Source organism: Streptopelia decaocto (assembly GCF_964273445.1).
Source record: "Streptopelia decaocto genome assembly, chromosome: 1".
Lineage (NCBI taxonomy): Eukaryota > Metazoa > Chordata > Aves > Columbiformes > Columbidae > Streptopelia > Streptopelia decaocto.
Genome location: NC_138663.1, coordinates 208242699 through 208256870, shown reverse-complemented (window position 1 = coordinate 208256870; position 14172 = coordinate 208242699). Strand labels below are relative to the sequence as shown.

Genomic DNA, 14172 nt, shown 5'->3' with positions numbered 1-14172 from the left:
CTTCTTTCCCTCCCGATTGCCTGTCTTGAGTGGGAAGGGGGGAGAGGGAGGGGCTGAAGGGGGAAGTGGGGGAGGAGAGGAGGTTAACAATACATCTGCCAGGGTTTTATTGTCACCCAGCAATCTAAACCCTTGACACATATAAATAAGGTTGTTGCCCAAATCCACATTGACCTCATGCATACAAGTCGTTCAGCCACAACCACTTGCTGTATGGAAATACATTCAAGGATTAAACGAGAAAAGAAAATTAAGATATTTCTTGAGCCCATTTCCTCTTCCAAGACACTTGTGGGAGAGAGGGCTGGTCAGCTCGGAAAAGTTGAACCTTAATATTTCCCTTTGGGCTTGCACTGAAGAAATAAGAGATTCAAGGTCTTTCACTTCCAGAAATAGAAATCCCCTTTTCAGACATTTTATTCTACACAGAAGCCAGCGGTGGGTCCCCAGCCATGTCCTTCACCGTCCTTATTCTGTTGAGCCTTTGACTCTGCCAAACTCAAACTCCAAATGCCTCTGGCTTATGGGGAAGCAGAGAAGATGCCAACAGACAAAACTAATAAAGCTCCTGAATCACATGAGCTATCTTCAGGTTCTTTCTTTTTAGCATTTGAGTACAGAAGTCCAAGGAAGTGGTGGATAGAAGCAGGTTTCACACACCCTGATATTTAGCAGTAAAAGCCACTTGACTCTTGCACAACCCTCAAACACCAGTGGGAAATAGGGTGGGACGGTCTCAGTGTCAATAGTGCAGGTGATTATGATGAAGTGGAAAGATTTTCTGTATTACAGGCTTTGAACAACCTTAAACTTTGAGAAAGTCTGTCTGAAGAGGCAAAAGCTGCAAGAGTGTAGACCCAGAGCAGTCTCCATGAATATGTAGAAGTGGTACCTATGTTCTTTTCCCCTCCCCACTCCCCTTCCCACTCTCCTCCCCTCACCTTCACACTCAAGAAGAAAATCATTACAAAGAAGGAAGGTCTTAGTTTAACCTGGCAAATTTTCACGGTACATTCAGAAAGCCAGAACAACTTGGCTTCGCATGCGTGCGGGATCAAGGACATCCACCCAACACTGAACCATCCCACAGGCCTGCAGGTTCAGGATCACGGTTGGGGTGCAGTTACAGAATCATTTTGGTTGGAAAAGACCCTCAAGATCATTGAGTCCAACTGTTCACCTAACACTGTCACTAACCCATGTCCCCGAGAACCTCATCTCAGTGTCTTTTAAACCCCTCCAGGGACAGTGACTCCACCACTGCCCTGGGCAGCCTGTTCCAATGCCCAACAGCCCTTTCCAGGAAGATTTTTTTCCCAATATCCAATCTAAACCACCCCTGGCACAACTCGAGGCCATTTCCTCTCATCCTGTCACTTGATACTTAAAGAGACCAACACCCTCCATGCTCCAACCTCCTTTCAGGCAGTTGTAGAGAGTGACGTCTCCCCTCAGCCTCCTGTTCTCCAGGCTTGGTTTGAACCATTTCTACACCATTAGCGCTTGCACTAATTAAAACAGCTGACAGCAGCAGTCACTCTGATGGGAGGGCTGGACAGAAGTGATACAGCTGTCAACCGCATTCAAAGAACCAAATTCTTAAGAGTTCATCGTTCTGGGGCCAGAACGCAATCCATCCAGCACGATATGCGGGTTTGCAGCTTTTCTAGGGTAGAATGTGTCAGAGAGTAAGCACAGCTGATGGAAATGCTAAAAAACTAAGCGCATTTGCCCGTTTCTCAGGGGGATTTAAACAGCAGGTGAGTGGTGCTGGTCTCTGGGACATGACCCTTTTTTATTTCAGCTATTTAGATGCAAATTGTTCCCCTTCCCTCCCCCTCTCAACACCATCTGTTAGCACAGAGGTTTAGACTGGCCTAGGGTGTAGGTTTTGGGGGAGGGGGATGAAGCATTGAGAAAACTTCAGTGGATGCCCTGATTTCCTCTGGGGCACAGTTTAGGGGAGAAGAGAAAAACAATCATTTTGCAATAGTATTACATTACAATAGGATTTTTCTCTTATTCTGCTGCACTTTTCCTACCGACCCCATGGATTTCCTACCCAAGAAAACATTCCTTGTCCAGCTTTTGGCCAACAAGCGACTTTATACAGTGACACTTGGAGCAGGTTGCTATGGTGTTAGCATAGGGAATGGGCTGGTATTGCAGGAAGTATCAAAGAAGCAAGGAATTAAAGTCTTAAATAATCCTGATGAAGTCCTTCACTACAAGGAGCAGTATTTCATGTTATTTTAGTGCTAGAGGAGCTACCTCATCTCTGTCTGATTTTCCCCAGTGAACAGCAATGTACTTTCAAGAACTTTTGAGAGGTTTGATTCATTAGACGTTTCACTCCAGCCTCTGGATTCTTCATAAGGGAAAGATTAAAGGTGACAGCACAGAGTATACTTTTAGGATGCTTGAAGATGATACACTTTTGGGAGGGGTGGTTGACAGACCAGAGGGATGTGCTGCCACTCAGAGGGATATGGATAGGCTGGAGAAATGGGCCAACACCAACCTCGTGAAGTTCAAATGAAAATGCAAAGCCCTGGGGAGGAATAAGCCCTGGTGCCAGCACAGACTGGGAGCCAACCAGCAGAAAAGCAGCTGTGCAGAGGAAAGACCTGGGAGTCCTGGTGGACATCAAGTTGAACATGAGCCTCCAAAGAGCCTTTGAAGCAAGGAAGGTCAACAGCATCTGGGCTGCAGGTCAAGGAATCCTTTCCCTCTGCTCAGGGCTGGTGAGACACATCTGGAGTGCTGAGTCAAGTGCTCACCTCCCCAGTTTGAGAGACATGGACATACTGGAGAGAGTCCAGCAAAGGATGATGATAAAGGGACTGGAGCATCTGACATATGAGGAGAGGCTGAGAGAGCTGGGTCTGTTCAGCCTGGAGAAAGAAAAACTCAGGAAGAACTTATCAATGCGCATAAATACCTGATGGAGCGTAAAGACGGAACCAGGCTCCTCTTGCGGGCAATCCAGCAACAGGACAAGAGGCAATGGGCACAAACTGAAATACAGGAAATGTATTACATTAAAATGTAAGAAGGAGGATGTCCTGGTTTTCTTAAAAAAAAGTTTCTCTATTAGTGAATTTGCCTGTCAGCTAAAGCTTCATATTAGCTGCATTTTCCTGGAGAACCAGATATATGTTTTGGGAAACATAGCAATGGAATGTGAGGTTACTGATAAGCATGGGTGGACATCTCGCGAGAGGGGCAATGAGAAACAGGTGACCAAGAAACTGACCAACTGTGTATAACATCCCATTCACGTGAATACTTCACATAAAAGTGGGAGATCACGAGGATCTCGTCCCTTTTGTCCCTTTTTTCCTTATGGCCGATATCAGGAGAGGACCTTGCTAGTCGTCCCTGCGAACTGAGGCCTAGTGACAGACTGAATCCAGCTCCGGGTGGCTGCAGACTCCAGTCCAGGACTTCGGGTGCTGGCTCTGCAGTTGCTGGGACTTTCAAGATTGGTTTTGTATATTTTGTATTATTTTCTCTATTCTTATTAGTAGCATTAGTAAAACATTTTAAATTGTTTCAACTCTCTTCTTTCTGTCCTTCTTTCCCTCCCAATCGCCTGTCTTGAGTGGGAAGGGGGGAGAGGGAGGGGCTGAAGGGGGAAGTGTGGGGAGGAGAGGAGGTTAACAATACATCTGCCAGGGTTTTATTGTCACCCCGCAATCAAAACCCTCGACAGAGGGGAAGAAAAAACACATCCGCCAAACCCACAACTTTTTTCCTGGGGGGGTGGGGGGCAGAACCAAACCACAGAACACATTGCCCAGAAAAATCCTGGAGTTTCCAACAGGTTGTCCAGAAAAACCATGGAGTTTCTACCTTTGGATGTGCTCAAAACCCCACCGGGCGTGCCCCTGAGCAAACTGCTCCAGCTGCCGCTACTTTAAGTGGGGGCTGGACTAGACCATTCACAGAAGCTCCTGCCAACCTCATCAGTTCTGCAACGGCAAAGGGCAAAAAGTGGCGGGGATGCTCTAAAGGAGAGAGACATGCAACGTCTTTCAAACTGCTAACCTGAAGTATGTGTTTATAGCCAACAGCATTGGAAGCCCAAATATAGTGATTAAGGCAAATTAAAAGAGGTGATAAGTAACCCTTTCACTGATTTTTATGCTCGCGGTTGTTGAGATCAGCACTGCAACACCCTCATTTTGAGTGTGAATGTGTGGAGTACAGTGCTGGTACTTGGGAGACACAAACTCTTGTCCCAGTTCACACACAGCCCTCATTTGTGACCTTGGAGGCACAAAAATGAGGGGGAAAACGTGAGTGCTTCATGTTTGCTCTGCCCTCCTCCCATCAGTCAATCACCTCTTCAAATAAGAGGCAATTTAAGTAGTTACAGAGCAACACAGCATTCTGACTGTTGCCAACACAAACACAGTATTTTCCTCCTTCTTGCACAGCCAGAAGAGGCCAGAACAACATATGATCTCAACTATTTGGTGACAGTCAGGAATTTTAGGTGCTTACTTCCAAACTATTAACTTCTAAACTGGATGCGATTCAGTATCTCTTACTAGAAAGCAAGATTCTGACAGACGTTGCAGGCGTTCCATAGAAACATTTCCTAAAAGCAAAAAAAAACCCAAATCGATTATCTGAACAATGTCTCAATAAATTTTTGCTGATATTTTGAAAGAATTCAAAGTTCTCCTTTTAAAATAAAAGTGCTTCTACTTTCTCTGCTTATGAAAAGTAGAGTTTTCAGAACATCGCTGTTTACTCTGCAGAATAAACCTTCTTTATGCACTGCTCTAAATCACCAGCTAATTTCTGTTTCGAGATCTCTGGCATTTCACCAGCATTACTGAGAATCTAAAAAACAGTTACTGCAAATCTTTTTATTTAACCAAGTTCCCGTTCACGAATCCAAGCGCGTGTATAAATGTTCGGGGCTGCAATCCTGCGGTTTGATCTGTAATACAAGGACCAACTCTCAGTCCCCTTGACTTTAAAAAGACAGAAGGATCAGCTGTGATAGCTAAGGGGTACTTGGCTTTAATGCTAGCAAGCCGCCTACTGAAAACAGTGGGAGTTTGGCCCAAATTAGGATTTCAGGATTCATCCCATGATGCTCAGTAACACTTCCCACACTGTACTACCTGACAGCTTCTGAAAACTGGCAAAATGCGAAGGACGCGCCAACAACATCCAAGATGAGGCTTCCAAGGGCGTATTTTGCAACAACTGAATTCAACCCATACCCGTCTGTGTGTTCTCGCGATTCCACGTTCAACGTGGTTTTCAGCGTGGTGATTTTAAAAGCACATCTCCAAAAGCTACTCAATGCCAAACGAACCAAACCCCCAAAGCAGGTGCAGCCAGGACATCACTGAACTCATGTGATAATTGCCCATGTTCGGTTCCCTGATGTTATCAGCGATTAAATAACGCCAACAACAGACAGATGCTTTTCTAGAACCCCATTCCAGCAACACCTCCCAAATTGTCACCTTCTCCCATGGATACATCCAGAACAGCCCTAGAATAACGATTACCACCCCCCAGCGCAACCTGGGATGAGGTGGATGGGTTTAGGGTCAGGAAGCATGGAGGTCCAAGAGCCAAATGCCGCCCACACGGTGCCTTTGTGCCCAGGTCTAACAGCAGGGATGCTCAGGAAACCCGTCTGCTACTGCTTGATGGTCTTTCCCACCCCTGTTCCACATTCTTATCCAGTCAATATTTCGATAACTATATGCCCAAGTTGAATGTTCCTCCGAGAGAAACGTGGCTGCCAACCTTGTTCAACCCCAAAGGGACAGCGGGTCTTGAAGTGGTTTTAAAATGACTCATTTTGGAGCAAGTCGAACTAAGCATGTGTGCTGCTGAAGAGACAAGTTCCAACTTAAAAGCAGCACTTAGTTATCAAATGACGAGAAGACTTCCACAGTTTAGTTGGTATGCTTGCATTTTACCCTGAAACCAGTCATTTTGTAAGATGATCCAAATGTAGGAGAAGGAAAGAAGCATGACTCAAATTAAAATAAAAGACATAAAAAAAAATCCCATAGTTGTCATGTTTTTGACTTACATTCTCTAGACAGGAAATCTTTAAGGCAAGCAAAAGCCTGTCTGCCCGCCAGTTCACAAACCCTTGATATCACAACCACATTTTTAAAATATTGCCTTCTTGAACGATGCAAATAAAAAGGCATAAGTAATTCTCTGACATGCTGTTGAAAACCACATACCAACACAAAATAGCAATTTATTGCATGCGAGACCATTCGACTATTACTTACAGCGTAATAAACAGCAGCCACACAGATACCATGGTCACCGCGGAGAAGAAAACCCAGGACATTCCTCATCCCTGGCTCCTGGAGTTTGACTGAGAGAATGTGAACTGCTCACAGAATCACAGAATGTCAGGGGTTGGAAGGGACCTGGAAAGCTCATCCAGTGCAATCCCCCCATGGAGCAGGAACACCCAGATGAGGTTACACAGGAAGGTGTCCAGGCGGGTTGGAATGTCTGCACAGAAGGAGACTCCACAACCTCCCTGGGCAGTCTGGGCCAGGCTCTGGCACCCTCACCAGGAACAAGTTTCTTCTCAAATTTAAGTGGAACCTCTTGTGTTCCAGTTTGAACCCATTACCCCTTGTCCTGTCATTGGTTGTCACCGAGAAGAGCCTGGCTCCATCCTCCTGACACTCACCCTTTATATATTTATAAACATTCATGAGGTCACCCCTCAGTCTCCTCCAAGCTCCAGAGCCCCAGCTCCCTCAGCCTTTCCTCATAAGGAAGATGCTCCACTCCATCATCTTTGCTCCTTGTTTGTCCCCTAGAAAGAAGTTTTTTAGTTACCCTTCCTCTTCCAGAGTTAAAATTAGAGATGGTATTGGGGTTTTCTTTCCCAGATGGGAAGACCTGGGAGAATAAACCAGATTCCAAAGCTTTCCAATAAGCAGGCAGACCACGCCGCCAGAGCTCACTGCTTAACACACATGTGTGAGCGTCCAGGGCACCCGTGGGGCAGCGCTGGGATCAGAGCAGAGCTACAGTTGGATGTTCTCCAGGGGTATTTTAGGAGAATGGAATCAAATTGCCACACAAACGTAATTGCCAAGTTTCGGTCTAATGTTACAGCAATTTGCTTGACACAGTTTATTTCAGAGGAAAGTCTGGTGGAGTAGTATTTTGTTGTCCAAGTTATTATTAATATTAATGTGCTCAAGTCCCCTAACGCAGCATTCATATCTTTGGCAAATGGCAGGATTCCTTCAAGTTCTGCTTTTGATAACAGAAAGTATTAGAAATTCTCTGTGCAGCCTGGAAAAACTATTTGAACAGACTCAGTTTAAGATAATCAGTGAGAAAGACGCAAAACAGCCTTCTTAAATGACCTGCTGCCTCCCCAAATCCACAAATCCAGAGCAGAGGATGTTTGGTCCTCTGCTTTCTCTTCCAGGAGTCGGTTCAGAAAGTCGGCCTGCAAGACATTTGCTGAGTATCTGGCCATTGCATTACCTGATGTTTCAATTCTTGCAGCCACCACAGAGCCAAATCACCTGGGAAACAAGATTTCCCTGCGTTCAACCCCACAGTATTTAAGAGGGGTCAGATTCTGACCCCTTATTGAAAAGGCTGCCCAGAAAACGCCTGCAAGATTAGCGTGTTAATATGCTCCCGTCACCAAATCCCTGTCTGCCCAGCTCTGACCCAGGCAACTCTCCATTCCCAAGCCTTGCAGGCATCTCGCAGCATCACTCAAAATCCACTCAGACCACCTGAGGTTCATCAATATGCATTCGGACCATCTGTTAAACCACTGTCAGAATATCTGTAGACCAGGGAGTCAAGTGTTAAGCAGCGACTGCAATTTCCCCTTGTTCCCAGTTCGCACAGAATTGGAATGTCACTTAAAGAGGGCTTTTTGCTCACGGTGCCACATGTGATTTCAGGTTTCAGAGTAAAGCCAAGCTGTAGAAAAACCATCTTTTTTTACATTATAGAGCGGGGAAATCAATCAAGCTGGAACGCAGCACTTTGTGCACCAGACAAAGCTTCCTGAGCGTAGGGTTAGAACCTGCCGCTACCTGACAGACGTCACTGGGGACAAACCCCACTCTTGATTTGTTCAAGGTGTTCGTTTGAATCAAAGCATCCACCTCTAGGAACAAAGACTGAAAGAATATTTTTGCTTACAATGGAAACTCTGTTTTAGTAGAATTAATAATTGGTTTGTTCAACTAGTATCTGAACTGCGCCTCTTCAAGAACTCAGAGCAAATGAATTATTGAAGTTTTAATCTAGAAAGCAAGAAGATAAAAGAGATTACAGCCCCCTAAACCAATTACAAGAGCCATGACATTCTGTAACATTGTTCATAAGAACTGAGCTCAACGTCCAGAGCCATCTGGATTATTATATTTTTCAACACGAAAGGGCTGTATCTCAACACTGAGCTTCAAGCCTAAGAGCATTTCTTTCTGAAGATGATTGACCATAGCGCAAAACAAGCTAAAGAGCACAAAAAGTAGCTTGAGTTTTATTTAGCAGGTGCATAATTCCAAGTACCAGCTTGAAAACTAGGTTGAGGATCCAGACACAGGAGGCACCAACCATAAATCAGAAGAAAAATGAGTCCCAGCCTCAGTCCCATGGAGGCACCAAAAATCTCTTTCATTTTTCCTCCAGTTCCCTAAGGTCTCTCCTTTCTTGAATCCCTGGAAGAAGGGCATTATTTTTGCTCTGTTCCACTTCGCACGGGGTTTCTTTTAAGTACAAACTCCCCTCTCCCCTTACTTTTTGGCACGATCTCCATGCAGGATGATATATTTTAAAGAGAGCTTGAGTTTGTAAGAACTGCCTTCCTATTCCACAAATGATATGAAGTGCTCCGAAGTCACACTGTGTAGTGACAAAAATTTGAGCAGTTTCCTGAGAGCCCTGCAGAGTGTATGAAAACCATTTAGTTGTCAAGTCACAACTGAGCCCATAAGCCTCATGGGTTTGGGGTGGTTTCTGAAGAGCCGGCCACACTTCTGCAGGTGACCTGGCCTGGAGCAAGGACACTGTTGGCTGGAGCCGTGACAGTGCAAACGTGACAGGCTAACGACAGCATCACTGGAGCAGGTTCTGTCCCACAGGACAACAGTTACTGCTTGCGGATCCCAAGGGAACTCCACTAGATATATTAGAAGAAAGATTTTTGCACACAAAGGTAGAGGAGGAAAGGGCACAAAGCTCTCAAACGCTATTTTAGAATCATAGAATAATTTCAGTTGGAATGGACCCTCAGGATCATCAAGTTCAACCATAACCTAACTCTAGCACTAAACCGTGTCCCTAAGAGCCTCATCTAAACACCTTTTAAACCCCTCCAGGTTTGGTGACTCCACCACTGCCCTGGGCAGCCAGTTCCAATGCCTGACAGCCCTTTCCAAGAAGAAATTGTTCCTAATATCCAACCTCAACCTCCCCTGGAACAATTTGGGCCATTTCTTCTTATCCTATCACTTGCTACTTGGGAAAAAGAGACAAACCCCTTCCATGCTTCAAGCTCCTTTCAGGCAGTTCAGAGATCAGAAGGTCTCCCCTCAGCTCCTGTTCTCCAGCTGAACCCCCCGGGTCCCTCAGCCGCTCCCATCACACTTGTGCTCCAGACCCCTCACCAGCTTTGTCCCCTCTTCTGCACTCTCTCCAGCACCTCAAGGGCTTTCTTATGATTATTTTGCTTGCTCTTCTGCTAGTTACACAAGTCCACAGCAGCACAAGCTGTGGCACAAACATTATCCACTTGTGTACTCTGGGCTCCAGGCAGCATGATATGCCTGCCCACGCTCCAAATCCACCTCGGGTGGCAGCGCAGGCTGAGCTAAGGGGACAAGCACAGAGCCAGGTGACAGATTTCAACGCAATACTGCTATTTCACCTCAAGCGCAGCTCCAGTTTTCTCTAAAAATGAAAGGCTTCAGTAAGACTATTCATGCGATTAAAGCTACAGAAAGCCTTGAGTCACTTGCTGGGTCACGATCCAGCTGATTCTAAGAATCTTTATGCAGGCTGCTTACCCAGAAATTAACCTACTGCCTTGGAAAGTGTTGCTTAATTTAGAAGAGTGATTACTTACAGCACCTGCTGCTAGCTTCGCAGCCTTTGATACGCCAGCTTCTCCAAAATTAATGCTAAGTCTTCCAAAATTATTTACATAAGGAATTAAGGAAAGAACTAAAAAAAGAGCGCTAAATGTATAACAAAACAATCAGCTGCGTTATCAGCAGCAATTGAAACTGTAAGTGCCAAAGCAAATAACCTGATGTAAAGCAGTCTGAGCCGAAGTCACACAGTCGGTCCTTGAGGCAGACTCGCATCCTCAGCCAGGCGGAACAGAAAACACATTGCAGAGGCTACACACACCAAACTGTGGACGTGCGTGACACCACCACCTCGGGAGAAGCTCCACACAGCAGGAGAACCTTTGCAAAAGGCTTTAAAGCCGCACTATCCATTGGCTTTAAGTCTAAAGCTAAACCCACAGTAGCCTTGTCCATTGCAGGCAAAGGAGGAAGGAAGAGAAAGGATGAAAGGACTAAGGAACAGGCTCAGTTCAAGGCTTTAGTCCTTCACCAGAATTTTCTGCTCCCACCTACCAATGGGGACTCAAATAAGCCCATGAGCCCTGATGGGATCTCAGAATCACAGTCTGGTTGGGGTTGAAGGGACCTCTGGAGATCATCCAGTCCAACCCACCTGCTAACGCAGGGTCACCAGAGCAGATCACACAGGAAGGTGTCCAGGTGGGTTTGAATGTCTCCAGAGAAGGAGACTCCACAGCCTCTCTGGGCAGCCTGGTCCAGGCTCTGGCACCTCAAAGGAAAGAAGTTTCTCCCTATGTTTAGATGGAACCTTCTACGCACACGAATGCCAAGGGAGCTGGCAGATGTCATTGCGAGACCAGTCTCGATAATTTTTGATTGGCAGAAAAGCCTGTAGACTGGAAGAAAGCAAATGGCACTCCTCATCTCCAAGGAGGAGGGCCCAGGGAGCCACAGGCTGGTTAGCCTCAACGTGATCTCTGGGAAAGTGATGGAGCAGCGAATTCTGAAAACCATTGCCAGGCACATTAAGGCCAAGAATATCATCAGTAGCAGGCAAAATGGCTTCACCAAGGGGAAGTCATGCCTGATCAACCTGAGGAGCTTCCACAGTGTCCTGGTAGACTTGGGGGGGCAGTGGATATCGTCTACCTGGACTTCAGAAAGGCCTTTGACATTGTCTCCCACAAGATCCTTATAGAGAAGCTGTGATGTAGAAGCTGGATAAACAGGGAGCTGGACTGAAAACTGGCTGGATGTCCAGGCCTAGAGGGTGATGATCAGTGGCACAAAGTCCAGTCAGAGGCCAGTCACCAGCAGTGTAACCCTGGAGGGTCCAGCAGTTTACAGATGACACCAAGCTGGGAGAAGTGGCTGACAGGCCAGAGGATCATGCCAATATACCAGAGGGACCTCAAGAGGCTGGAGAAATGGGCCAGCAGAAACCTCAGGAAGTTCAACAAAGAGAAGTGCAAGGTCCTGCACCTGGGGAGGAACAACCCCCAGCACCAGTAGATGCTGGTGGCCACCCAGCTGGAAATCAGCTTTGCAGAAAAGGACCTGAGTGTCCTGGTGGACACCAAGTTGAACATGAACCAGCACTGGGTTCTTACTGCAAAGAAGGCAAATCCTGGGCTGCATTAGGCCAAGTAATGCCTGCAGATCAGGGGAGGTGATTCTTCCCCTCTGCTCAGCACTGGTGAGTGCTGGGTCCAGTCTGGGCTCCCCAGTACAAGAGAGACATGGACATACTGGAGACAGTCCAGCAAAGGACCATGAAGATGCTGAAGGGACTGGAGCATCTCTCGTAAGAGGAAAAGCTGAGAGACCTGGAAGTGTTCAACCAGAATAAGAGAAGGCTCGGGGGGATCTTACCAGTGTATATAAATACCTGAAGGGAGGGTGCATAACAGATGGAGTCAGGCTGCTGTCAGTGGTGCCCAGTGCCAGGACCAGAGGCAATGAGCACAGACACAGGAGGGTCCCTCTGAACACCAGGAAACACTTTTTCAATATTAGGATGCCCAAGCACTGGTGTAGGTTGCCCAGAGAGCTTGTGGAGTTTCCATCCTTGGAGATATTCAAAAGCCGTCTGGACATGGTCCTGGGCAACTGGCTCTGGGTGGTCCTGCTTGAGCACAGGGGCTCAGACCAGATGATCTACAGAGGTCCATTCCAACTTCTAACAGTGCGATTCTGTGAAACACATATCTTAAATAACGCATCTTTCGCTTCTGTTTGCAAAACCAGGACATTTCAGAGATATTGGACACCTCCTTCCAGGAGAAGAGTTCAGAATTAAACATGGAGCCCTTTACCATGCAGGTCTGTCTCAGAGACCTGGCCCACTCGTTCATGTGCACAGAAGTTTGAAGCACTTCAAATCTGGGAGCTTATTTCTGTTCCTAATCAAGGCAGGGGTTATTTGCAAAAATTCGGCTGGGGTCTAAAACGTCCTTCATGCATTCAGACTTTTTCAGCAGCTTGAGAACACCTAACAGACTGTGCCTGCTTCTTCCCCTGACCCACATATATCAAGCTATAAAAGCTGCAAGCAGCCTGTACAAAAAGATTTGCCTTTTAGGAGGTGGAACAAAGAACATAACATTCCTGTCTGAGTGTAACAAAAACAGTTTGAACAAGGTTTCCAAAGGTCACAGTCATTACAGCCTCCCAGAACTAGAGGCACCCAGTTGCAATTCAAGCTACACAGCTCATCTCTTTCAAGCCTGAAAGCTTGGCTAAGTTTGCAGGTCTTTCAAGGACACTAAGAAAAGCACCGGAGCGCCTCAGCTCCAGACACTGGCTGTCTCCAAAGCCAAAGAAAACAAAGGAAAACTCAAAATATTGAGGTTTATGAGATCTGTGCGGGCAAAATCTCACTTTACTCATCACTTTACAGCTACGCAGCAGTTCAGAAAACTTCACGCTTCATATTATTCCTTAGGATGTTCTTATTTCTTTGCTTATGGCTTACGTATTCGAGTATCTTCTAATCTGTGCAGCTTTCAAAAACAACTGACTATCTGCTGTTTCACTGCACAATGAACTAACAAATGCTTGGAATAAAGAAATACCCTGAAATAGTTTTGGAAAAGAAAATGAGCAAGAGTTTCTGCAAAAAAAGGATAATACTCCTTCCTTACCCCGTTGCCATCCCCTTGGCCAACCCTTTCTGCCTTCGCTAGAGGCTCATAACATTTCAGGATCCTTTTCTATATTTTAAGGGAAGTACAGAAAACCATCCCTCCATAAAACACTCTCAGTGACAAAATGTTACTAATGTTGGTAAAAGAACAGGTCACACAAGTTTACAGCAGAGGAAGAACACCACACGGGTTTCCAGATTCCTGTCCAGCTCCTGTAATGGGGTTTCAGTTTCTACCTTCCAACCGCCCACTAATTTTGTGGGTGACCTCCTGAATACGTCTCACAGGTTTGCTCCTGGTTCAAACTATCAAGTGATTACAACACTTTACCCTGCTCTGTAAAAGGCACAAGTGGCATGAAGCAGAGATTTGGATTGCTGCTCCTGGCACAACTCCTGGAGTTCTTGTTCTGAGCCCTGACACCGGGGATGGGATTTTCATCTCACTATCAGGAATTTCTCTACAGTTTCTGCACTCTGAAGTGCTTAAATCCCTCAGCACATCCTCTTAGATTTACACGACTTACTTACACTGACATTGTTCCTTGTTCCCCATGTCTCTCATCTGACACCAGGCTGAATCTCTGTTGATCTCCTCCAGAAGCGAAGCAGATGCTCCAACCTACAAGATCACCCCACAGCAAAGCCCATCCAAGCTGTGACCTGACCATCAGATTCCTTTGTCTAAAGTGCGCTCATTTACATCGCTCTGTTGAACAGCTAAAGATCATCTGTTCCAAACAGTTTATCTTTGTCTCACCTCCTTGCTGATCTGCTCCTCCAAAGCGTGTCCTCCTTTCACAGGAGACCAACGGCAGACACGCATCAGGCACATACAACTGCAAAGCTGGAGCATCATCAATTACTACCCATCAGTTTTAAGTTCTAAACAGTTTTCAGGTTGATGGCATGAACTGCCACTTCAGTAAAATGAGACAA

The 14172-nt window shown here is 46.0% G+C and overlaps 1 protein-coding gene across 7 annotated transcripts in view; it reads right to left on the bottom strand.

The window, feature by feature from the left end:
• The window catches only part of PAK1 (p21 (RAC1) activated kinase 1), an 82092-nt gene that overhangs the window by 49876 nt on the left and 18044 nt on the right, over positions 1 to 14172 (bottom strand). The window contains exons 2-3 of one of the 7 annotated variants that reach the window (XM_082067976.1): positions 4511 to 4606; positions 2942 to 3008 (exon numbers count right to left, since the gene is read on the bottom strand). The exons of 4 other annotated variants lie outside the window; for them this stretch is intronic. The gene's annotated coding sequence lies outside the window, so the exon portion shown is untranslated. Of the gene's footprint in view, positions 1 to 2941; positions 3018 to 4510; positions 4607 to 14172 lie in introns of those variants that run through there. 2 more of the 7 variants (XM_082067977.1, XM_082067979.1) reach the window with 2 other exon arrangements.